This window comes from Arachis hypogaea, chromosome 14, assembly GCF_003086295.3.
Source record: "Arachis hypogaea cultivar Tifrunner chromosome 14, arahy.Tifrunner.gnm2.J5K5, whole genome shotgun sequence".
Taxonomy (NCBI): domain Eukaryota; kingdom Viridiplantae; phylum Streptophyta; class Magnoliopsida; order Fabales; family Fabaceae; genus Arachis; species Arachis hypogaea.
In genome coordinates this window covers 26674747-26700157 of record NC_092049.1, presented here as the reverse complement: position 1 = coordinate 26700157, position 25411 = coordinate 26674747, and the positions used below count along the sequence as shown (strand labels likewise).

The 25411-nt window shown below is 35.8% G+C and overlaps 2 long non-coding RNA genes across 2 annotated transcripts; one reads left to right on the top strand and one right to left on the bottom strand.

Annotated features, from left to right (window-relative positions):
* Positions 1-8374: 8374 nt before the first annotated feature.
* Positions 8375-12065, bottom strand: LOC112740346 (uncharacterized). Its single transcript, XR_003171099.2, has 4 exons — positions 11392-12065; positions 11219-11320; positions 10994-11105; positions 8375-8584 (listed from the first exon to the last, which is right to left on the bottom strand). It is a non-coding gene; the product is annotated as an uncharacterized lncRNA (long non-coding RNA).
* A 9859-nt stretch (positions 12066-21924) lies between these two features.
* On the top strand, positions 21925-22918 carry LOC112740345 (uncharacterized). The gene is made up of 2 exons (XR_003171098.3): positions 21925-22081; positions 22377-22918. It is a non-coding gene; the product is annotated as an uncharacterized lncRNA (long non-coding RNA).
* The last annotated feature ends 2493 nt before the right edge of the window (positions 22919-25411 follow it).

The following is a 25411-nucleotide window of genomic DNA, read 5'->3' as shown; positions in this document are numbered from 1 at the left end:
AGGGAATGTATTGACATGACCTTTGGAACCTGCTTTCATATGTTGTTGGCTTGCCCTTGATTAATCTTGATACTTTGTTTTTGCTACTGACATAATATGTTAAGTATTGGGCTAGATTTGTAGTGTTGATTGTTCATACTTCCTTAATTAAATATTTGTGTGTAGCCTTTTATGGTTCTTTCTATAAGTAAATACAAACAGGAAAGAAAAGGAAGAGAATGAATCCAGGAGGAGCTGCTCTTGAAAAAGACGGGGGAGCAACATAAAAGGCATGCAACATCATTCAAAGGGAAGTTTCCTAACTTTACAAAAATTCAAATTCCTTTTGATTGATGTTTAATTATGTTTGTCATCAAAGGGGAGATTGTTGAGTTAAAAAATTAACTCATATAATTGATGATGACAAACATTGGTCTATTGGGCAAATTACCCAATTAGTTTTGATTATGTTGGTTTAGTGTTGTAGGCCAAAACATATATGAAGCAGCAGCCCAAGTGAATAAGAAAAATATAAATAAGGCTGACGGACTATAACATAAATAGAAGCCCAAAGAAAAATAAAGAAAGAAATCAGACGGGCCAAGCAAATCAAGACCCGATCCAAGCCCGACTTGAATTCAGCAAGCAATTCCCTCTCACTTGCCTTCACCAAATCAACGTACACTTTTTCCCCTCTTGATCAGAAATCACAGAAGAAACAGAGAGCTTCTTCCCTAAGCTATTCACCAAAGAAGCAAGAAAGAGAAAAGTTAAGCAAATGGTAGAAGTCCAATAACCCACATCAATCCATATCAAGAAGAGGTCAGAAGCTAAAGGTGATTTTATTTCTTTCTACATGCATCTCATTTTTCTTCTCTTTTTCCCAACTCTCTGCTAGTCCGAAAATGGGATTCATGGAAAAGTTGATTTCTGTTCAACTTTGCTGTGTATCTACGGTCACAAATAAGCCTTGGGGACCAAGTAGTTTCTCAATGGCCAAGATCTGGGTTTACCATTGAGGATATCTGTTTTCTACTTTCCTATGATTTTCGGTCAACAAGAGAAGGTCAGAAGCAAAGTTTCTATTCTGAAGATTAAAAGGAAAAAGTGAGAAAATGGGTTGGTGAAGCACAGAGCTCAAGAAATTGACCTAGGAAGAAGAACCCAACAACATGCAAGGAGATAAAAGAAGATTTTCTGTTCATTCAGAGGTAAGGAGAGATAACCAAGTGTATTGAGGTTTTGTTCTGAGAAGAAGCTATCTGAAGAAGTTCATCTACTTGGACAGTGCTTTCTTTCAAAGAAGCATTCTGCCAAAAATGAAGAACTAACTCAGAGACGTGCAAGTTGGTGCGGAATTTATAACCCACAAACTAACCGGCAAGTGCACCGAGTCGTACCAAGTAATACCTCAAGTGAGTAAGAGTCGATCCCACGAGGATTGATGGATCAAGTAACAATGGTTGAGTGATTGGCTTAGTCAGACCAATAGAAAAGAGTGTTTTGGTATTCAAAAGTATTAAACAGTAATTCAGAAATTAAAACAGCAAGCAGTTAATTGATGCGAATAATATATGGAGAAACAGTTAAGGCTTCAGAGATATCTATTTTCCGAATTGACTTTTCTTACTAACTATTTTAATCATGCAAGATTCAATTCATGGCAAACTGTATATGACTAAACCCTAATTCCTTAGACCTTCTTAGTCTACTCTAACTTTCATCAACAACCAATTCCTTAGTCACTTAATTCCAATTAGAGGATGAAGTTCAATTCTAGTTTATGTGCCACAGAAACTCTAATTACCTAAATATAAAAAGATTATATGTCACGTATCCCGTTAAGTCAAGATAATTAGAAGTTTAAGAGAAATTGTTTTCAAGCTGTTGTTCAAGTAAAGAGCTTTTCCAAGTTATACAAGAACTCAATTAGAACAAGGGTCATACTTCCGTTCCACCCAAATTCATAAAATAAAGAATGAAAACAATTCTTGAAATATAAATCAGTACATGAATTAAAATAGAAAAATAATAATATCAATCCATACAATAGACAGAGCTCCTAACCTTAACAGTGGAGGTTTAGTTGCTCATGGTTCAGAGAGAAAACTAGGATTTTGAAAAACTGTAAATTGCGGAATGAGGTAGAAGAGAAGAGAAGAAATTCTTTTTCCCTATTATATCTAATCCTAATTAATATAAATTATATTTTCTAAAACTAAATAATATCTTTTCCTATTTTAAAATAAAAATTAAAGTTTAATAAGAATAATTGTAGGATTTCGCATGGCTTGTGCATAGGCGTGGGGACCATGTGATTCCTTAATAACCCGCGCCTAACTTGAGGAGAGGCTGTGCCTTACTTGAAGTGGGCAGCAAGGAATGGCATGGAGTACTTGAGTGTTGCGCCTAACTTGGCCAAGGGCTGTGCCTAACTTGATGGAGGCTGAATTAGTTTGTGTGTTGATGTTGTGTATGTCTTGCGCCTAACTTGAGATTTCTCAAGTTAGGCGCAGCCTTGGCCGCGTCCTTGGAGAAGAAGTATGTACTATTATACATCGTTGGAAAGCTCTAGAATTTAGCTTTCCAACGCCACTGAAATCACGTTCATTAGACCTCTATAGCTTGAGTTATTTAGGTTTGAGTGCAGAGAGGTCAGGGTTGACAGCATCATTCGCCTTCTTCTCTTTTTCTGCAGAAACTCCATCAAATCCAGCCAAATACTACCTAAAATAAACAGAATTGCACACAACTCAAAGTAGCATCCATAGTGGCTAAAATATAATTAATTCTTGATTAAACTCAACAAATTGAATGCAAATTCACTAAAAAAAGATAGGAAAGATGCTCACGCATCACAAGTCTGGTTTATAACATAGCAAAGAGGCTGTTGATGAAGTCAATCTCCTTCATATTTTACAGATTGTAATTTACTTTTCAATGTTTATCTTTCTGTAATTTCTTGAGTGAAAAGGCATATTGAGAGAGCTCAAGTAAAAGCCAATGAGTTGAAAGAGGCTGAGTGATATACTTGAGAGAAAAGCCTAGAGTCATTTTTAGATTTCTTTAGGTGAGTCTGTGTCTTGTATCTTGTACCTGTGAGGTATCCCTTTCTTAGTGGGGTTAGCACTAAGAGTGAAGAGTTAGGTATTAGCATAGCCAATATCAAGTTAGGTTAGAACTTGAATGTGAGAGGATTGTGTCAATCCTGTGAAATTGGTGTATGTAATACTTTAACTATAGTGAAAATTCCACCACTGTTGTGGTGGAGACTGGACGTAGGTTGCATAGCACAAGGCAACCGAACCAGGATACATGATGGTATTAGCTCTTCTCCTTTCTGCTCTGTTCTGTTTTCTGATATTCATGAGACAAAAATAAATTGTCTCATAAATTTCCGCTGCTGAGTCCAAATAGAATCAGTTTTGAAAAGCGTTCTTTAAAGGGTCAAGTTTATCAAATTAAAAGAAAGGCATAGATTCAACCCCCCTTCTCTAAGCCTACTACAACCTTCAATTATTTATTTCTAATATTTATATTAAAAATAAAAACAAATTTAAATTAGTGAATTTTAATTTATAATATAATAATAATATAGTAATTGTTTTATATATTGCACAAATATAAATTAGTTATTTTTTTATTTGTAAAAAGTTTAAGAGACTTGAGCTTGTTATCGATATAACTCGTATGATAAATTTATTTTAAAAAATTATATATATATATATATATATTGATTGATGACTGTGACATTTTTTTATATAAACAATTTTAGAAAAATTTAATAGTTAATGTATTACCTTTTTAGTTTTAGTTCAATCTAAATATTTTATATTGTTTTTGGAAAGAAAATCTAGGAATTTAATAATATGTGACGAGAAACACCGAATAAATTATATAGAAACCAATTAAAATTTAATGTAAAGTGCCGCATCAGTTGAAAAGGGGAACGAAGCATGCCTTATAGAGGTGTGGATATCTTTCTCTAACATGACGCATTTTGACAAATGAATGTGTGAGACTTTGGCTACCATCTTTATCGTTAAAGGCAAAATCACGAGGTCTTACATTATGCAATTAATGCCATAAATTCTCTTTTTACTAATATTTTTTTTGTTAATAAATATTTCCATATACAACATGCAATTAATGCCATAAATTCTCTTTCTCTTTCATATATATATAAATGTGAAAGAGTCACCAAAAATATATATAAATGTAAAAGTAAAAAGAGCACATACATGAATCCACATTCTCCTAGAGAGTGATCTTGAATTTTTTAGGCAGAATGGCCAAACACTTCTCGCAATACACTATTCTCGTTCTCCTCCTCCTCACAACATCAAGTAAGTTAGTTTTCTAATCCTTTTGTAGGAATGACAGCACAACCCGTATTTACAAATACCTGATATAAGTACCTCAAAACATAATTTTGATCTTTACAAAGATATAAGAGTTCAGCATGAACTTCATCCCATTAACTTAGCTTTTTCTAGTATATATTTGTTGTGATGTATATGTTCACTAACTGGTGGTGTATAACCACAATTTCTAGTTAGCTATACCAATGAATATGAACAAGCATCTAATACTACTAAAAGTTCAAAATTTTGAAAGCTTATGAATAATGTTGTGGCATGTATTCCATATACACATATATAGGTGCTCTTATGATTACGGTGGCAACTAGTGAAGTGTGCAACAAGGATGGTGGTGGTGTTGGGAATAATTGCTCATCATTGCAGCAGGAAAGGTGTCGAGAAAAGTTGCGTAAGGGAGGAGGAGGGTGTGATGAACAATGGTGTACCAATGCTTGTTCTCTTAAGCACCTTGGCCAGAGTGCTGAAGGAAAATGCTTTGGCTACTATAGGAGTCCAAGTGCTAGTTTCTGCAGTTGCACCTTCAACTGTAAATAATGGTGATGTGTTGATCAAAATAAAGCTTACATGAACTACAAACTAATGTATGAGTTTGATCACTTTTAAATCTAGACAAATTAAAGTTTAATATTTTTATTGATTGCTAAAGAAAGGTTTGGTCAATCTAAGTAAATTCTATCTAATTCTTTCTAAAATAAAGGTAAGTTACTCTATATACAGTGGTTAATTATATTTTTTCTTATCCATATGTTGGGTGATTATACTCAAAATTATTCTAGAAATTGAGTGATAATAATGTTAGTGGATATAAGATTATGTTTTGTCCTACATCATTGTTATTGTTACTAAGCGTTTGATTTTTATGTATAACTAAGAATTTCTTTCGAGTTATGTTCTTTAAAACGAGTTATAAATTAAACTACTAATGAAAAAGGAGAGAATATCGATTTGTATGGAGCATGAGAAGAAAAATATCTAAAAAATTTTCTAGGAGGAATGGAAAAGATTTAAAAAAAAATAAAAGAGCAAAAAAGAGTTAAAGAATTTTGAAATTTAATTTTTAAACTTTTATATTGATTTTTTTTTTATTTTTGTTTTGAATTTTTTTATTTTGTGATTGGAACTAATTAATAGATGTATAGTATGAAAAAAATAAAAAATATGGGATTTCTATAGTGATTTTATCATTTGTAAAAAAAGTTGTAGTATAAATTTAGATTAAATTAAAAATTAAAGTTAATTATGATAAGCTAATCAATTTCATCCAATAATTATTAAATATATATCTTAAAGGATAATTTACCTTTTATTTTATAAAGAATTAAGGTAGAATTCACCTTTAATATATACTCTAAGTTGTTCTTTTTGTTTTGAGTGAAATTAATTTTGTTTTTCTTTGTTTAAAAATGGCTTAACAATAATGTTCAGAGAGACAATAAAAAATTATTTAATTTAATTTAATATCCATAATTTTATATATTTAACATTTATAATTATACATATATATTATCCAATTAGTTCAGCAGAAATTAATAAATACAAAATAAAATAATTTTAAACTCTTTTAGACAATTTTTTTATTATTTTTTAAATATTTTTATATTCTAAATAAGTGATTTCTTTAGTCTACTCTCCTTAGCTTCTTAATTAAAAATTATGCTATCCATTGTTACCCAAAAAAAAGGGTTGTGCTATCCAACAATAGCTCATCATTATCAGGCAACACAGAGGGTGCTAAAGTACTTGAAAGCAACCCTATTTTTGGGTTTAACAATGTTGATTGGAGAAGATGCCTTGATACTTGGTGATCAATAAGTGGATATTATTTTTTCAGAATTCAATTTCAAAATCTTTTCTAACTTCTTATCTTTTTAAAATTGATTTTCAAATCTTTTTCAATTAACCACTTGATTTTTTTGTTTGATTTGAAAAGTTTACTATTTCTTATCTTTTTCAAAACCACCTAACTCATTTTCTCTCTCTTTCTCTAATTTTCGAAAACCAACTAACAACTTTTTCAAAAATCTTTTTAATTACTTAATTTATTTAGTTTTCATATTACTTTTATTTCTTTTCTTAATTTTCGAATTCTAGCTTAATTAATTAAATAAAAATAAAAATATTTTTCTTCTCCCTCTTTTAAAATTCGAAATTCTTCCCTCTCTCATCTCTTTCTATTTATTTTATTTAATTACTAACACTTCTCTTCTTAAAATTCGAACTCTCTCCCTCTCTCTGTGTTCGAATTCTTCTTACTTTCTCTACCTCATTCTTCTATTCTTCTACTCACATAAAGGAATCTCTATACTGTGACATAGAGAATTCCTCTTCTTCTTTGTTCTCTTCTTTTTCATATGAGCAGGAACAAGGATAAGAACATTCTTGTTGAAGCTGATCCTGAACCTGAAAGGACTCTAAAGAGGAAGCTAAGAGAAGCTAAAGCACAACACTCTGGAGAGGACCTAACAGAAATTTTCGAAAAAGAAGAAGTTATGTAGCCGAAAATAACAACAATTGTGGAGATGTAAGGAAGATGCTTGGTGACTTTATTGCACCATCTTCTGACTTCTGTGGAAGGAGCATCTCAATTCCTGCAATTGGAGCAAACAACTTTGATCTTAAGCCTCAATTAGTTTCTCTAATGCAGTAGAATTGAAAGTTTCATGGACTTCCACTGGAAGATCCTCATCAGTTCTTAGCTGAGTTCTTGCAAATCTGTGACACTGTTAAGACCAATGGGGTTAATCCTGAGGTCTACAGACTTATGCTTTTCTCCTTTGCTGTAAGAGATAGAGCTAGGACATGGTTGGACTCACAACTTAAAGAAAGCCTGAACTCTTGGGAAAAGTTTGTCAATGATTTCTTGGCCAAATTCTTTCCACCTCAAAAGATGAGTAAGCTTAGAATGGAAATCCAAACCTTCAGACAAAAGGAAGGTGACTCCCTCTATGAAGCTTGGAAAAGATACAAGCAATTGATTAGAAGGTGTCCTTCTGACATGCTTTCAGAATGGAGCATCCTATGTATATTCTATGATGGTCTGTCTAAATTGTCCAAGATGTCATTGGACCACTCTACTGGTGGATCTCTTCATCTGAAGAAGACACCTGAAGAAGCCCAGGAACTCATTGAAATGGTTGCAAATAACCAGTTCAGTACACTTCTAAAAGAAATCCTATGAATAATGGGATGACTCAGAAGAAAGGAGTTCTTGAGATTGATACCCTGAATGCCATATTGGCTCAGAATAAAATATTGATTCAGTAAGTCAATATGATTTCTCAGAGTCTGAATGGAATGCAATTCTGCATTCGGCAGTACTAAAGAAGCCTCCTCTAAAGGAGAAGATTATGATCCTAAGAACCCTGGAATGGAAGAAGTGAATTACATGAGAGAATCCTATGGAAACACTTACAATCCTTCATGGAGGAATCATCCTAATCTCTCATGGAAGGATCAACAGAAGCCTCAACAAGGCTTCAATAATAATAATGGTGGAAGAAATAGGTTTGGCAATAGCAAACCTTTTCCATTATCTTCTCAGCAATAGACAGAAAATTCTAAGCAGAGCCTCTCTGACTTAGCAACCATAATATCTGATCTAAGTAGGACCACTCACAGTTTCATGACTGAAACAAGGTCCTCCATTAGAAATTTGGAGGCACAAGTGGGTCAGCTGAGTAAAAGAGTTACTGAACTCCCTCCAAGTACTCTCCCAAGCAATACAAAAGAAAATCCAAACTCAATATACCCCACACGGCCGAACATGGAGAGAGTCAAAAGGTAGTGATTTCTAGTGAGGAAGACCTCAATGGACGTCCACTGGCCACTAAGGAGTTCCCTAATGAGGAACCAAAGGAATCCGATGTAACACCCTAACTACCAAAGTTCACGCTTCCGGCTGCGCGACTCTGATAGCTCGGACATTACGACGACTTTTATACTATTTAATACGTTTAAACCGCAAAACCGCTCCCACAAATACTTTTGCTATACAACGTACATCCATACATACCATACAACTTACAAAAACTCATAAAGAGTACATCCATATATATATACATAAATATATATAAATAACTTTACAAGCACTAACCAATACAATTCATATCCCTCTTACAGAATATATCAAGATAATGGCGAGGGTTCAATAAACCATAACTAAAACAATACAGAGCATCTCAACAACAACTAAATAAACTCTTCGTGACTTCTGCGCCCATATCCTGAAAGGGGAAAAATGTAGGGGGGTGAGAACATCATCCTCGAAAGGGTTCTCAGTAGAGGGTTTTTGGGAATTACTGTAATAGGATACGTGAAGATAAATCGTACCAGTGATTAATAACCGTCTTTTCAAAAACAACGATTTACAATAAAAGAGGAATCAGAAATCTTTTCTGAAAGAGGAACAGTTCAATTCTCAAAAACTCAAAAGCCTTTCAAAACGGTTTATCTATGCTGAACCAAAATAGCCTTTCATATTTTATTCCAAACCAGAAACACAAAACCGAAATCAACCATCGGTTCATCTCATTCCAACCACGGCTCTAGGCCCAAACAATCCAACCATCAACCAATCACCACAGTCCAACAGAGTCCCAGTAGCAAACACAAATAGGAAGATGCAAGCACAAACAAATAGTTATTGCAAGTAGAACAATTAGCAATTAATCACATAGGCAAACCAAGTATAATATGCACACCCAAACAATGTCACATAGATGCATATGATGCATGCCTGTCCCTAGTGGCTGATGATATCATCTGTCGGTTATATAGCCAACCCGACACGTCCTGGTAGCTAACCATGGACAGAAACACCCATCGCGGAGCAAGTAGGTTTGAGCTACAACCCCATTGCTACTACCCGCTCAACCCAGAGCCAGTGGAATAACCACTACTGCGGCTACTACCCAGGCGGGTGTTTAAAAGCTCAACCTGGAGCGAGTGGAATCACCACTACTACCGCTACTACCCAGGCGTCACAGTCTCTAACTTGGAGCAAGTGGGACGAACCACAACCCTTGCTACTACCCAGGTATCTCAAGCATATTTCATTTAGTCCCAGCCATGGATCAACATCCATCTCAGCCATTCGGCTTAAATTCATAATTTATAGTCAGTCATACGGCCCATAGCTCATTCGGCAATCAGCCATAAATCAATATCATACACAGCCATTCCGGCTCGCGATTCAATTTAAAACCAGCCAATATTCATAATCATACACAGCCATTCCGGCCCATAACAAAACAGCACTTCCACCATCCAACATCATCAAATTCATAAAACCGGCATTTAAGCCATAAATCACTTTTTCTCAAATTGTTTCACTTTGAAATCAAGTTTCAACTCTTTTCAGCCTTGGCTTTAGAAATCTCGTTTCTCAAATCATCTCAGGCTCATAAGCCAAATTTACTCAAAGTGAGTTCCCTTTTTAAAACAAAGCCACTCTTGGCATTCTCTTTCCAAAACTTCCAAAACCATGGCAAGTTAAGAATTTATTTCAAAGTATTCAAAATCACCCATACAACAATGGGATTTTATAGCAAAAGTTTCTCGCACGGAGTCCCAAGTCTTTAGGGAAGGTCAACCTATATCAATTCCTTAAAATTCATTGAAACTATTAAAATCAAGGATTCTCGGTTCAAGTAAATAAAACTGAATTTATTATGAAACTGACCATACAAAATCACAAGTTCCAACCCGGTCCAAAAATCAACTCATTTGAAAAGGAATCGGTTCATTTGAATCAAACCACTTTCAGGTTTCTTTTTGGAACCCATTTTTCTAACTCTTCCAAAATACCTCAAACTTAATTACTCAATCAAAAGTCTAGATTCCTTTGAAATCACTAAAAGCTCCTTTTTATATTGAAATCAATATTAGAGCATCATTCTTTCATTCAGTGATTCAAACGGTAAAAATAGTTCATTTCTAAAAAAGTCGAACTCAAGGCATAAAGTTCACTAAATAAATTAAGCTTAAAAACATAAATATTCTCTTAATAAATCAAATAATACAACTTCTCGAATCCAACCCTTTTTGAATAACTTTTCAAACAAGACTAGGATTTTGTAGAAATTTCGGCAGCACCTCCCCTAAAACTTGGACTTTTGCCACCCGGTTCGGGTCCCAACTAAACCGTTTCTCATTCCTTTTCAACAGCTCAAAACCAGAAATCAATTCAAAAGCAAGCTAAATCCAATAGTCGCCTCAGTGGCATATCTCAAGAAAACCATTTAAAAATCAACTCAATATCAACCGATTTAACTCATTTTCAAAGCTTTAAAGAATCGGTTCAGCAATAAATCATTTATCAAAACCAAATCAATTAAAGCAACCCAGGCTGAATTTCAAGAGTATTCTATCTTTCACATCATCAAAATAATTGACTCAATTCAAACCAATCCTCAACGGATTAAACTCATATTTCAAATCTTTAAAGAATCAACTTCAGACATTACATTTCACAAAGCGGCACAACAATTCAGCCAAACCAACATCCATAGTCATTCGAGTCAATCAAATAATACATAAGGCAGATACAGTCACCAAATACACAATATCTCGCACCAATATCCATATGTAATAATTCCAATACACAAAACATAGTTTTTGGAAAGCGCCCCTACCTCAACGTAAAACCATAGCCCAAACGCGTCACAGGGTCCTTTCCGCCTCAACCCAAACTGACGGCAACCAAAACCTTAGCTCCCAGTCACGTCCGCAATAACTATAGCAACACTAATCGCAACATACAATAATCAGGACTCGACCCCACATTACCAAAACTCATATTCATTAACCAAACACAACCGAATACTAACGCGAGGCTTTTCGAAACATAATTTACTTACTGAGCTAGCGAAACGAAACAGCCGCAGCTCCATATCAACCTGGCAGCGACTCCGTCAACCACCTCAAGCGGCAGCGGCGATGAAAGACTCCGACAACCGCGACTGCACAACAACGTCATGGCGATAAAACCCAGGAATAGAAAGGAATGAAGACCAAATGCAAGGACCCTTACCGGCAGTGATTTTCCGGTGGCAGAGACGGCGGAGCAACTCGAAACGGCCAGCAGCAGTGGCGGCGCTAACCCAGCACCAACATCCACTACCGTTTTCCGGCAACCAGAGGCACTGCGGGGTTTCATGGCAGCAGATCTAGCAGGAAAGGGACCCTCGGCGCGGCAGAACAGCGGCGGTCAATGGCGCGTCGGCGGCGACTGGACGCAGCTCCTCCAGCTCGCGTCTCCTTCTCTCCCAGCGTTGCCCAGTATCGGCCTTCCTCCTCCTTCGAGTTCGACAGAAAAGGACCCATGGTGGCGCTGTGCTTCCTCCACGATTGCGGGCCCGACGGTGGCGCAGCAGTGAGGACGACGGAGCTGGCGGCGAGTCCCTCTCTGCGCGACGCTGACAGAGCGGCTTCTCCCTTCCTTCGACTCGGACCTGACGGCGGACCCCAAGGCGGCGCGACGGCTGGGCGGTGGTCACAGTGCAGCCCTTCCCTCTCTGCCCAATCTCCCTTCTCAAGCTCCATCTCCCTCTCTGCCTCAATTTCTTTCTTTCATGGGAATGGAAAGCCGTGTGTGTTGCGTTATGTTGGGAAAAGGGGGAAGACCTGCTACTGCTGTTGAGTGTATTATTTTGAGGAAAAAGGGGGAGCGTTTGTGTTGCTGCCTCTGGGTTGGGGGAGAAGGTAACCGGGTCATGGGTTAGGGTTTCAGGGTTAGGGTTTCATTTTCAAAAATTAGGGTTAGGGGCATTTTAGTAATTTCAAATAAAATTGGGAATAATATAGTAATTGAAATCCAAATTAAATCCAACACTAATTGTATATAGAAAAACACTATTTGCTCATCAATTTTACAAATTATTTTCCATAAAATGCCTAAATCAAAATAATTAGAGATAATATAATTAAACTCTTTATTTTTCAAAGTAGCAGTACTAATATTTAAAATATTAATTATTTAATCCAAATCATATAAAAATCCTTATTATTTCACAACTACCGATTTTATAATTCAAATGTGGAAAATAATCCAATAATTGTAAAATTGGATAATAATCATAACTTATCTCAAATTCAATAAATCAAGACTTGCCTTAATTATCTTTAATAAAATAATTTCTGAAATTAAGGTTATAAATAATTATATGATTTGAGACTTGATCATAAAAAGACTTTTCAAAGGTTCTGGGTCTTACATCTGAGGCTCATATAGAGAACATAGAGATTCCACTAAACTTACTGTTACCATTCATGAGCTCTGATGAGTATTCTTCCTCTGAAGAGGATGAAGATATTGTTGAAGAGCAAGTTGCTCAGTATCTAGGACCAATCATGAAGTTAAATGCCAAGCTATTTGGTAATGAGACTTGGGAGGATAAACCTCCATTGCTCATCAATGAATTGAATGCTTGGGCTCAACTGAAATTACCTCAGAAGAAACCGGATCCCGAAAAGTTCTTAATACCCTGTACCATAGGCACCGTGATCTTTGAGAAGGCTCTGTGTGACCTGGGATCAGGAATAAACCTCATGCCACTCTCTGTAATAGAGAAACTAGGGATCTTTGAGGTACAAGCTACAAGATTCTCACTAGAATTGGCAGACAAATCAAGGAGACAGGCTTATGGACTTGTAGAGGATGTCTTAGTGAAGGTTGAAGGCCTTTACATCCCTGCTGATTTCATAATCCTAGACACTGGGAAGGATGAAGATGAATCTATTATCCTTGGAAGACCCTTCCTAGCCACAGCAAAAGCTATGATTGATGTGGACAGAGGAGAGTTAGTCGTTCAATTGAATGAGGACTCCCTCGTGTTTAAGGCTCAAGGATCTTCTTTTGTAACCATGGAGAGGAAGCATGAAAAGCTTCTCTCAATACAGAGTCAAACAGAGCCCCCACACTCAACTTCTAAGTTTGGTGTTGGGAGGCCAACATTAAGCTCTGAATCTCTGTGAGGTTCTCTAAGAGCTCACTGTCAAGCTATTGACATTAAAAAAGAGCTTATTGGGAGGCAACCCAATGTTATTTAATTATATTTATTTGTTTGTTTTCCATTATTATTTTATGTTTTCTTTAGGTAGATGATCATGTGAAGTCACAAAAACAACTACAAATTAAAGCAAAACAAAAAACAGCATAAAAAATAGCACACCCTGGAGGACAGGCTTACTGGTGTTTAAATGCTAGTAAGGATAGCAGAATGGGCGTTTAACGCCCAGTCTGGTAGCATTCTGGGTGTTAAATGCCAGAATGAGCAGCATTCTGGGCGTTTAACGCCAGAAAAGGGTGTTTGGTGTCTGGCTGGCGTTAAACGGCAGAAAGGAGCATCAGACTGGCGTTTAACGCCAGGAAAGGTAGCAGAGCTGGCGTTAAACGCCAGAATTGGCACACAGGGGGCGTTTAAATGCCAGAATGGTGCAGGGAGCAGAATTCCTTGACACCTCAGGATCTGTGGACCCTACAGGATCCCCACCTACCCCACATCTTCTTCTCTCCTCTTCACACCTTTCCATAACACTCTTCCCCAAATACCCTTGACCAATCCCATCAATAACTCTTTCCCAAATACCCTTCACCTGTCAAATCTTACCCTCTTCTCCATAATCTCTTCACCACTCACATCTATCCATCTTAAAACCCCACCTACCTCACCATTCAAATTCAAACCATTTCTCTTCCAAACCCACCCCTCCATAACCGAACTCTCTCTATCTCTCTCTCTCTCTCTCTCTCTCTCTCTCTCTCTCTCTCTCTCTCTCTCTCTCTCTCTCTCTCTCTCTCTCTTACCCTATAAATACCCCACCTTACCACCTTCATTTTCACACATCATACAAACTTCTCCCTCCCTTGGCCGAATCCACTCCTCCCCTCGATCTCCTCCATTTCTTCTTCTCCTCATTTTTTTCTTCTTTTACTCGAGGACGAGCAAACATTTTAAGTTTGGTGTGGGAAAAGCTTTGCTTTTTGTTTTTTTTTTCATAACCACTAATGACACCTAAGGCCGGAGAAACCTCTAGAAAGAGGAAAGGAAAGGCAATTGCTTCCACCTCCGAGTCATGGGAGATGGAGAGATTCATCTCAAAGGTCCATCAAGACCACTTCTATGAAGTTGTGGCTGAGAAAAAAGTGATCCCTAAGGTCCCCTTCATGCTCAAAAAGAGTGAATATCCAGAGATCCAACGTGGGATTCGAAGAAGAGGTTGGGAAACTTTCACCAACCCCATCCAACAAGTCGGGATCTTAATGGTTCAAGAGTTCTATGCTAATGTATGGATCACTAAGAACCATGATCAAAGTATGAACCCGAACCCAAAGAATTGGCTCACAATGGTTCGGGAAAAATACATGGATTTCAGTCCGGAAACTGTAAGGTTGGCATTCAACTTGCCAATAATGAGAGGAGATCCTCATCCTTTCACTAGAAGAGTCAACTTTGATCAAAGGTTGGACCAAGTCCTCATGGACATCTGTGTGGAAGGAGCTCAATGGAAGAGAGACTCAAGAGGCAAGCCGGTTCAATTGAGAAGGCCTAACCTCAAACCCGTGGCTAGGGGATGGTTGGAGTTCATCCAACGCTCTATCATTCCTACTAGCAACCGGTCTGAAGTTACTGTGGACCGAACTATCATGATCCATAGTATCATGATTGACGAGGAAGTGGAAGTTCATGAGATCATATCTCTAGAACTATACAAGGTGGCTGACAAGTCTTCCACTTTGGTAAGGTTAGCCTTTCTTTATCTCATCTATCACCTATGTAATTCAGCTGGAGTTGTCATAGAGGAAGACACCCTCATTGAAGAGGACAAGCCCATCACTAAGAAAAGGATAGAGCAAACAAGAGAGCCCACTCATGGACCTCAACAAGAGCATGAGGAAGTTCCTCATCATGAAATCCCTGAAATGCCTCAAGGGATGCATTTTCCTCCACACAAATATTGGGAGCAACTCAACACTTCTTTAGGAGATTTGAGTTCTAACATGGAGCAACTAAGAATGGAGCACCAAGAGCACTACTCCATCATCCTCCATGAAATCAGAGAGGACCAAAAGGCCATGAGAGAGGAGCAAAAAAGGCAAAGAAGAGACATAGAGGAGCTCAAGCACTCTATAGGATCTTCAAGAGGAAGAACTAACCGCCGTCACTAAGGTGGATCCGTTCTTTGATCTCCTTGTCCTTATTTTTCTGTTTTTCGATTTTTATGCTTATTGTTTTATCCATGTTTGTGTCTTTATTACATGATCATTAATGTTTAGTGTCTATGCCTTAAAGCTATGAATGTCCTATGAATCCTTCACCTTTCTTAAATGAAAAATGTTTTCTGAAAAAGAAAAAGAAGTACATAAATTTTGAATTATATCTTGAAAATAATCTAGTTATTTTGATGTGGTGGCAATACTTTTTGTTTTCTGAATGAATGCTTGAACAGTGCATATTTTTGATATTGTTGTTTATGAATGTTAAAATTTTTGGCTCTTGAAAGAATAATGAAAAAAGAGAAATGTTATTGATAATCTGAAAAATCATAAAATTGATTCTTGAAGCAAGAAAAAATAGTGAAAAACAAAGCTTGCGAAAAAAAATGGCGAAAAAAGAAAGAAAAAGAAAAAAAAAGAAAAAGCAAGCAGAAAAAGCCAATAGCCCTTTAAACCAAAAGGCAAGGGTAAAAAGGATCCAAGGCTTTGAGCATTAATGGATAGGAGGGCCCAAAGGAATAAAATCCCGGCCTAAGTGGCTAAATCAAGTTGTCCCTAACCATGTGCTTGTGGCGTGAAGGTGTCAAGTGAAAAGCTTGAGACTGAGCGGTTAAAGTCGTGGTCCAAAGTAAAAAGAGTGTACTTAAGAGCTCTGGGCACCACTAACTGGGGACTATAGCAAAGCTAAGTCACAATCTGAAAAGGTTCACCTAGGTATGTGTCTGTGGCATTTATGTATCCGGTGGTAATATTGGAAAACAAAATGCTTAAGGTCACGACCAAGACTCATAAAGTAGCTGTGTTCAAGAATCAACATAATGAACTAGGAGAATTAATAACACTATCTGAATTATGAGTTCCTATGGATGCCAATCATTCTGAACTTCAAAGGATAAAGTGAAATGCCAAAACTATTCAGAAGCAAAAAGTTACTAGCCCTGCTCATCTAATTGGAACTGAGCTTCATTGATATTTGAAATTTATTGTATATTCTCTTCTTTTCATCTTATTTTGATTTTAGTTGCAAGGGGACAAGCAACAATTTAAGTTTGGTGTTGTGATGAGCGGATAATTTATACCCTTTTTGGCATTGTTTTTACATAGTTTTTAGTGTGTTTTAGTTAGTTTTTATTATATTTTTATTAGTTTTTATTCAAAAATCACATTTTTGGACTTCACTATAAGTTTGTGTATTTTTCTATAATTTCAGGTATTTTCTGGCTGAAATTGAGGGACTTGAGCAAAAATCTGATTTAGAGGCTGAAAAAGGACTGCAGATGCTATTGGATTCTGACCCTCCTACACTCGAAGTGGATTTTCTGGAGCTACATAAGCCCAATTTGCGCGCTCTCAACTGCGTTGGAAAGTAGATATCTTGGGCTTTCCAGCAATATATAATAGTTCATACTTTTCTCGAGATTTGATGGCTCAAACTGGCGTCCAAATCTAGCCTAAAACTTTCGAGCGTAAAACGCGCAAACTGGCACCAGAATTGGAGTTAAACACCCAAATTGGCACCAAAGCTGGCGTTTAACTCCAAGAACAGTTTATGCACGAAAAAGCTTCAATGCTCAGCCCAAGCACACACCAGGTGGGCCCTGGAAGTAGATTTCTGCACTATCTGCACTTAGTTACTCTTTTTCTGTAACCCTAGATTACTAGTTTAGTATAAAAACTACTTTTAGAGATTTATTAAGGAGTCTTTTTTGTCTTTTTTCTCTTTGGTCCTCTTTTTGACCATCTCTAGATGTTTAGTCTTTAGAACATGGAGGCTGGCCATTCGGCCATGCCTAGACCTATTTTCACTTATGTATTTTCTACGGTGGAGTTTCTACACCCCATAGATTAAGGTGTTGAGCTCTGCTGTTCTTCATGAATTAATGCAAATACTATTATTTTTCTTTCAATTCACGCCTACTTTTTCTCCAAGATATACTCTTGTTCTTAATTCAGTTAAGTCAGAATGAACGGGTGACCCGTGACAATCACCCAATCTTCGTTACTCGCTTAGCCAAGATCCGCATGCCTGACAACCACAAAGCGGTCTACATGATGTTCAACGTAGTCATTGGACGACAGCTGGAGTATATTCTCTTGGATATCTAATACACGGACCAAGTCCGTGAGATTAATATCTTCGTGGTATAGGCTAGAACCATTGGCAGCATTCCTGGGATCCGAAAAGTCTAAACCTTGTCTGTGGTATTCCGAGTAGGATCTAGGAAGGGATGACTGTGACGAGCTTCAAACCTACGAATGTTGGGCGCAGTGACAGTGTGCAAAAGGATCAATGGATCTTATTCCGACGCTAGCGGGAACCGACAGATGATTAGCCATGCGGTAGCTGTGCCTGGTATTTTTCATCCGAGACGAGAAATCTGACAGTTGATTAGCCGTGCAGAAACCGTAGAGGGCCATTTTCACTGAGAGGATCCTACAGCTTGCCATGGAAGGGAGCACGCATGGTTGGAAGAAGGCAATAGGAAAGCAGAGGTTCAGAAGCAACAAAGCATCTCCAGATGCTTATCTGAAATTCCCACCAATGAATTACATAAGTAACTTTATTTTATTTTATGTTTTATTTATCTTTTAATTATTAAAACTTCATAACCATTTGAATCCGCCTGACTAAGATTTACAAGGATGACCATAGCTTGCTTCAAGCCGACAATCTCCGTGGGATCGACCCTTACTCACGTAAGGTTTATTACTTGGACGACCCAGTGCATTTGCTGGTTAGTTATGCGGAGTTGTGAAAAGTGTGAATCACGATTTCCCATACCACTGACTGCGAGGGCTTGACGGACGGCAACGCATATGCGCGGCGCGACTCCCCTCCGCAGCGTCTTGTGGACGGATCGGCAACTACGCAAGTGACGCGGTGATGGCGGCGTGCTGGAGCGCGATCGGCAGCGGCTGTGGCTAGCGTCTCCCTCTCTCCCAGCGTCGCTCACTCTCGGCCATCCTCCTCGACGCAACACGACAACGACTGGGCGCAGCTCGTGGATCCATGTGCGACGGCGCTGAGGCACGAGCTCCCTCTCTCTCTTTGACACGAATTCTCTCTCTCTCGCGCGCGATCGGTTCGCCGGCGATGGCGGTGGCGAGGCCTGCCGGTGCCAGCGCCCCTCCCTCTTCTCTTCTTCTCCCTGTTGCAGCTCTCTGTCTCTATCTCCCTTTCTGCTTCCTTTTCTTTCTTATTGCAATGTTGCTGCTGCTTATTGGTTGTGTGTGTGTGTGTTTAGGATAGGGGGTTACGGCTGAGGGTGAAAGGTGTGTGAGTGAGTGTACGTGTTAGGGTTTGGGGGTGGTGTGGGGTAGTTTAGGTATTTTCATTTAAAAGTAAGGTTAGTAGTGTAATTTCATAAAATAATTAGAAAGGTAAAATAATAATCAAAAACCAAATTAAATATAAAATCTCTATCTTTAAAATACCTTCCAGTTACAATTTATTAAATTATTTCCATTCAAATACTAACTTAGTAAAACTTAAAGATAAGTAAATTAACTCTCTTTTATTTATAAAATAAAGTTAAAAATCTAGATATTAAAATTAAGACATATAAAATATTTATTATTTTTCAATTATAAGAACTCTAAATTAAAAATAAGAATTACTCTACTTGTATACGAAAATCTCTAAAAATATAATCTTAATTAAATATCATAGATCATAAATAATTTATCAATAAGTTTTTAAAATTCGGGGTCTTACATTCTACCCCACTTATAAAAATTTTTGCCCTCGAAAATTCAAGTGATACATAGGATAATACTTAGTCTTAGTATTCTACTTTCAAATGCTATTTAGAAATGTAAGAAATCTTAGCATATATATACATATAAACGTTCAAATACCATATTACCATGAGACTTAAATATAAAGTTAGGGTATATTGTAAGGCAGAAGATAAAAGAAGGCTTGATGCAAAAGGTTATATAGTTTCAAGGCTCTGCAAACATTCAGAGAAACACAATAGGTGCAAGTTTTTAAGATAGGCATTCTCAAAGTAGGGCGGTGGTTAAAGTGGCAAAAGGCTACAAAGCAGGCTGGTATTAAGGCAACGGATATAACGTTCACTCACAGATATCGTACCCACTTCCAAATTTCAACTTCCCAATTCCATATGACGCTTTATAACCCTATAACCGGTCACAAACCTAATACTTGCAAACTCTCTCGCAAGGAACAAAACCCCCACAACTCCTCATAATATTGAACACTTACCGCTCTACCTTTTCACGTTCAGGAACTGCATTCTAAAGAGACTAACGCTTCGCTTGCTATGCCTAATGGTCATACGAGACTCTAAGACAATCCTCAAGTTTATTCAGAGGGATTCAAGGCCTTGGAAAAGGACAAGTGACAAGAACAAAAATAGTAAGAGCTTGAAAGGATTGTTGAGATCACAAATAATCAAGAATGTACAAGGAGTGAAGAATGACGGAAAGAAAATCACTTTGGCAACCTCAAGAATAACACCCGGAGCAAAGAAGTCCGATAGGAACGATAAAAGAAAAGGTAGCGCAGTAGTTTGAACAAAATCAAGCTGAGTCAAAGAAGTATAAGGTTTACAATAAGAAGAATGCCTAAAACCGAAAACAGAGCTTACAAGACTCAAGAGTAGGATTAAAATACTTTCGAATGCATTGCTCATAAAAAGTGAAAAACTTTTCAAAAACTATCTCACGTTTTCAAAGAAAAAGGCGCGCAACAAATACTTTGTAAAAGAATAACAAAAGTATAAATGTGGCATTACTTTAATAAAATTTCATGTTGAAATAGATTAGGTAGAGTTTTAAAACAGAATAACAAAAGTATAAATGTGGCATTTTTTAGTTTTTTTATTTTTTTTCCAACCTTTTTTGAATACATGCTTCGGTTTGTTAGGTTTTGAAATTTTTAAAATGATTTTGGATATTATTTTTTCTGTTAGATTTTGAATTTTTTTTAATTGAAAATTTTAAAAATAATTTTGGAATTTTAAAAATAAATTTTAAAATTTTTAAGATGATCTTGAATTTTTAAAATGATTTTGGGATTTAAAATGATTTTATAATGATTTTTGGATGTTTGTTATTGTTGGAATTTAGATGTTTTTTTTTTATATTCTAGATGTTTTTATCATTAGATTTTAAATATTTCTCATGATAATTTGAATTCATATTCTCTTTAAAAAAATCTCAAGAATTGTATCTGATTCACTAATTAACTCTGCGATACTAAATTCCATTTAAGGGTTTGTCGCTGGTCAATGGATTACTACATGTATAAGGTGAGATTCAAACCTTTGACCAATTTGGTTAGTAGACTAATAAACTAACCACTAGACCAACTTAATTTGGTTAACATACTCCCTTTCTTTCATATATAATATAACTTAGACTATGTAAGTTTACTCAATTCATTGCAATCAATATAATTCACAACCAATGTATTGACTATGTTAAATTTGATAGATTATTTGACTACTTAATTATTTATTCTGTTAAAATTTGTACAGTACCAATAGTTTTCCTATTTCAATTATATTGTCAAAAGTGATTAACACTATTAGAAAATTATTTATTACAGACAGATATTTTTGACAGATTTTATCCCACAGAAATACAGACAGATTTTGTGAGAGAATTTCTGTCGGAAACGTAAAAAAATGAATTAGCATAAATTACAGATGGAAAAGAGAATCTGTCGATAATTCTGTTGAAAAAATTATTTTTTTTCGTGAAAAATAATTACCAACGAAAATTCTGCTGCATTTTGTTGAATTATTACAGACAAAAAATCTGTCTGTAATTTAAAATATTTTGTCAGAAAAATTGAATTAAACCTAACATTATCCCCACCCTATCGAACTCCATTCATACTACACATTATCAAACGAGCTTGTTCCTCTCTCCGTCAACGAGCTACTTCTTCTCTCCGTCACTACCGCCGCTGCTCGCATCGCACGAGCCCCTCCGGCGCCGCTCTCGTCACGTTGTTCCCTTCGTCACCATCGTCGTAGAACCCTCTCCGCCGCTCTCGTCACGCGTCTGCTCCCTTCATCGCCGCCATCGCAGAGCTCTCTCTGCCACACAGGTTATCTTTTCAACAACTATTGTATCCATGTATTCAAGTATCTATGTTTTTCGATCTGTGATAGCTTGATCTGATCTATGAAATTCCTTTTCTTTATTTTTTTTTTTTGTTGACATAATCTTTTCTTATTGCAACTCATAAACCACTTTAAATATTTCTAAATCATAAAAACTCTACCAAAATCAGAACTAGAATTAATCTATAGAAAGTGGAATCAGAGCCTAACAGCAGCATAAAAATTTGTTCTATACCCTTATTTTATAAAAAAAACAATTTCTGTACTCTTCTGATGATGATGAACTCCACTAGTAAGCTCATTCGAGAAAATCACTCTTCTCAATCTTCACCATCAATCGGAGCTTCATTCACAAGCCAAAAAGGAGTGGAATGTCAGCTCACTACTTAGGCTAAGTCAAGGTAGAGGTGAGAGATTTTTGAACAGGCCTATCTAAACTAAGTTTAAAGTATGCATGCTAAGTGTTTGATAAAATTCCTATGACAAATGTTTTAGTACTTGCTTCATTATAGTTTCATGAAACTTCTTGTCTAAATCTTAAACACAGAGCCTAATAGCTTTTGATATAATCTTAAGATGGGAATATAAGAACATATATTTTCCAACTAACTCTTTCTTATCTTAATTGTTAACTGCATTCCAAGAATTTTCAGTGTAGTGAAGTGATGCTTTATGATCCTGATGCTTCACATTACATTTCAGGTTCAGGAGTCAATGATTCAGCTCATGTAACTGCAACAAGATAGTTGGCGAACCAGAATCATGATCGTCCAAGCGCAATTGCACAGTCATGAAATTGCAAGTCTTGCATTTCTTGCCTCTAATCCCTCTTTAAATGTCTTGTCCTTCCTGTGTTTAATTTGAAATTTTACTTAGCTCAAGTAATTCATCTGATTGAGATCACTTTTTTTTCGCAAAACGTAAACAACGGTCCATCTACATCATCTGGCTTGCCAGAATCCTCTAAAGAAAATGCATCAAAAGCAGAAAAGCACTTAGGAAGTTCACACATTGCTCGCGTTTTCGGTAGTAATTCTTGTACTTTAAGCAGTTGGATTCCTTCGCTATGCCGAATTTCTTCAGCCAAATAATATGTAAGAAAATCAGTTATTTACCTAACTTTGGTATGATAGATAGTCAAGGACCAAAATGAAGCAGTAACTAGCTAAACTGAAAGATAGTCAAATGTATTATGCATCTTGTAATTCTTGTGCTAACTATCTATGTGTGGCATATTTAGATAATTTTCAGAGATTTCAAATCTTCAAATATCCTTCTGGATGAGGAGTGGAATGCAAAGCTATCTGACTTTGGTTTAGAGAGATTGGGACCATCTGATGGATTAACTCATGTGATGTCTCAACTGCGGTATGACCATGTTTATCAACCTATAATTTCATATATTTAATCAACTCTTCACCATAAACAGAGATTTTATTGATTTTGATCTTTGCATAAGCAGAAACAGTGTAAGGTTTCGGATTTTTTAAAATTAAATAATTAGTTATTTATAAATTATTATGTTCATTGAAATTTTATTTTTAAAAAATTATTTTATTAAAAATAATTAAATAAAAAATTATGATTAGTAAAATTTAATTTAATTATAATTTATTTTATTAGTTTGAATTATTTATTAAAATTATTTTAATAGATAAAATTTAAATTAATTTTTATAAATATTATTATTATTATTATTATTATTATTATTATTATTATTATTATTATTAATGGCCGAAACCATGAAGGGACCAAAAATTAAAGAAACGCCAAACGTGGCTTGTGATTATATAAACACATATATATGTAATGTGACACATACGCTTTTTATATTCCTTAATCATCATCATTCTTTCTTACTTTTATTTTATTCTAACCGAACCAAGGAACCAAAATTATGCTCTCCCTTCATTAACACATCATTGTTATGATAAGATCAAATAAGGTGGATAAATGAGCACATTTTTAAGAGAGATGAATTTAATGAGTTAAAAATGTTATCTCCTATGTGTATATAAATAAGAGTGTAATATGAAGTAAACATAACATAAGTAATAAATAATTTTTTCTCTCTTTTATGTTGCAATACTTCTTTCTCTTTTTTTATATTTTTATACTTGTTACTTTTTCCTTATTTATTTATTTAGTTATTTTATAACACGTTATCAGCACGAAACTCTAACGAAATTTTAGGAAGACTTCAGGAAACAAATTTTTATTATGTCGAAACTCTTTTATCTTGAATATAATGCTTTTGATATATTTGGAAACAATTATTTACCATAGATACTAGATGTTAAAATTCATCTTGATTCAATGGATCTTGAAAATACTATTAAGACTGAAAATGATACATCCCAGAAGGATATAGCCAAAGCTATGATTTTCCTTCATGGTCATCCTGACGTATGATTGAAAAATAAATATCCTGCATTAAAAGATCCTGCAGATCTGCGGAAAGACCTTGAAGAAAGGTACAATCATCAAAAGACGGTGATAACTCCTCAAGCCTAATATGTTTGAGAAAACTTTCTCGACCTTCCATGCCTCGAATGTGTTCCTATAGTAGCAATCGAGAAAAAGAATTTAAAAAATATTCTGAGCTAATTTCTTGCTTTCTTGTTGCTGAACGCAACAATGAGTTACTCTTAAGAAATCATGAAGCGCGCCCAGTTGGTGCCGCCCCATTTCCTGAAATAAATGCGGCAAATCATTATCCCAGAAGAGGTATATAGCAAAGTTTTAGTAATGAGAAAAATTATGGAAGGAAAAGAAATTATGTTCACAAGAAAGGATCTCACCAGAAGTGGGATAAAGAAAGAAACACTGGGCAAAGTAAATCAATTGAGGATAAATGCTTCCGTTGTGGTGAAAAGGGTCATTGGTCACGTACCTGTCGTACTCCAAGGCACCTTGTTGATCTTTATTAAGCATTCTTGAAAAAGGATGACAAAGAAAAAGAAACAAATTTTGTTTCAAATTATGAAAATTCTACCACTCATTATGATGTATCTAATTTCTTTGAGGATCCTGAAGGAAATATTGGCTATTTGATCGATGATGGAATAGTTTGATATGTGTATGTGTTTGTTAAGTATTCATGTGAATAATTTTACTGTGCATGTACTTCTACTCATTTTATTATTATTATCATTTGTCTTTAAAGAAAAATGGCAAAGACATATTTTAAAGATATTTGTCTTGCGTATAATACAAGTTCGCACACTATTCTTAAGAGTGGTATATATTTTACCCATCTTGTGCCAAAAGAATAATATGTTAATAGTATTATTGGCTCAGACAATGTGATAGAAGGCTCCGGAAGAGCTATAATTTTGTTTTCTGGAAGAACAAAATTTTGTAATAAATAATGCACTATTATCTACCAAGTCTCTGAGAAACTTGTTGAGTTTCAAAGATATTCGCCAAAATGGATATCATATTGAAACAATGAATGAGGGAAATCATGAGTATTTATGTATCACAACTCATGATTTAAATAAAAAGGTTATATTAGAAAAAGTTACCCTCACTTTTATTTGGGTTGTATTATATCAAGATTAGTGCAATTGAATCACATGCCATTGTAAACCAGAAGTTTACTAGTCCAAATGAATTCATAACTTGGCATGATAGATTGGGTCATCCGGGAACAACCATGATGAGGAGAATTATTGAAAACTCTCATGAACATTCACTAAAGAACCAGAAGATTCTTAAATCTAGTGAATTTTGTT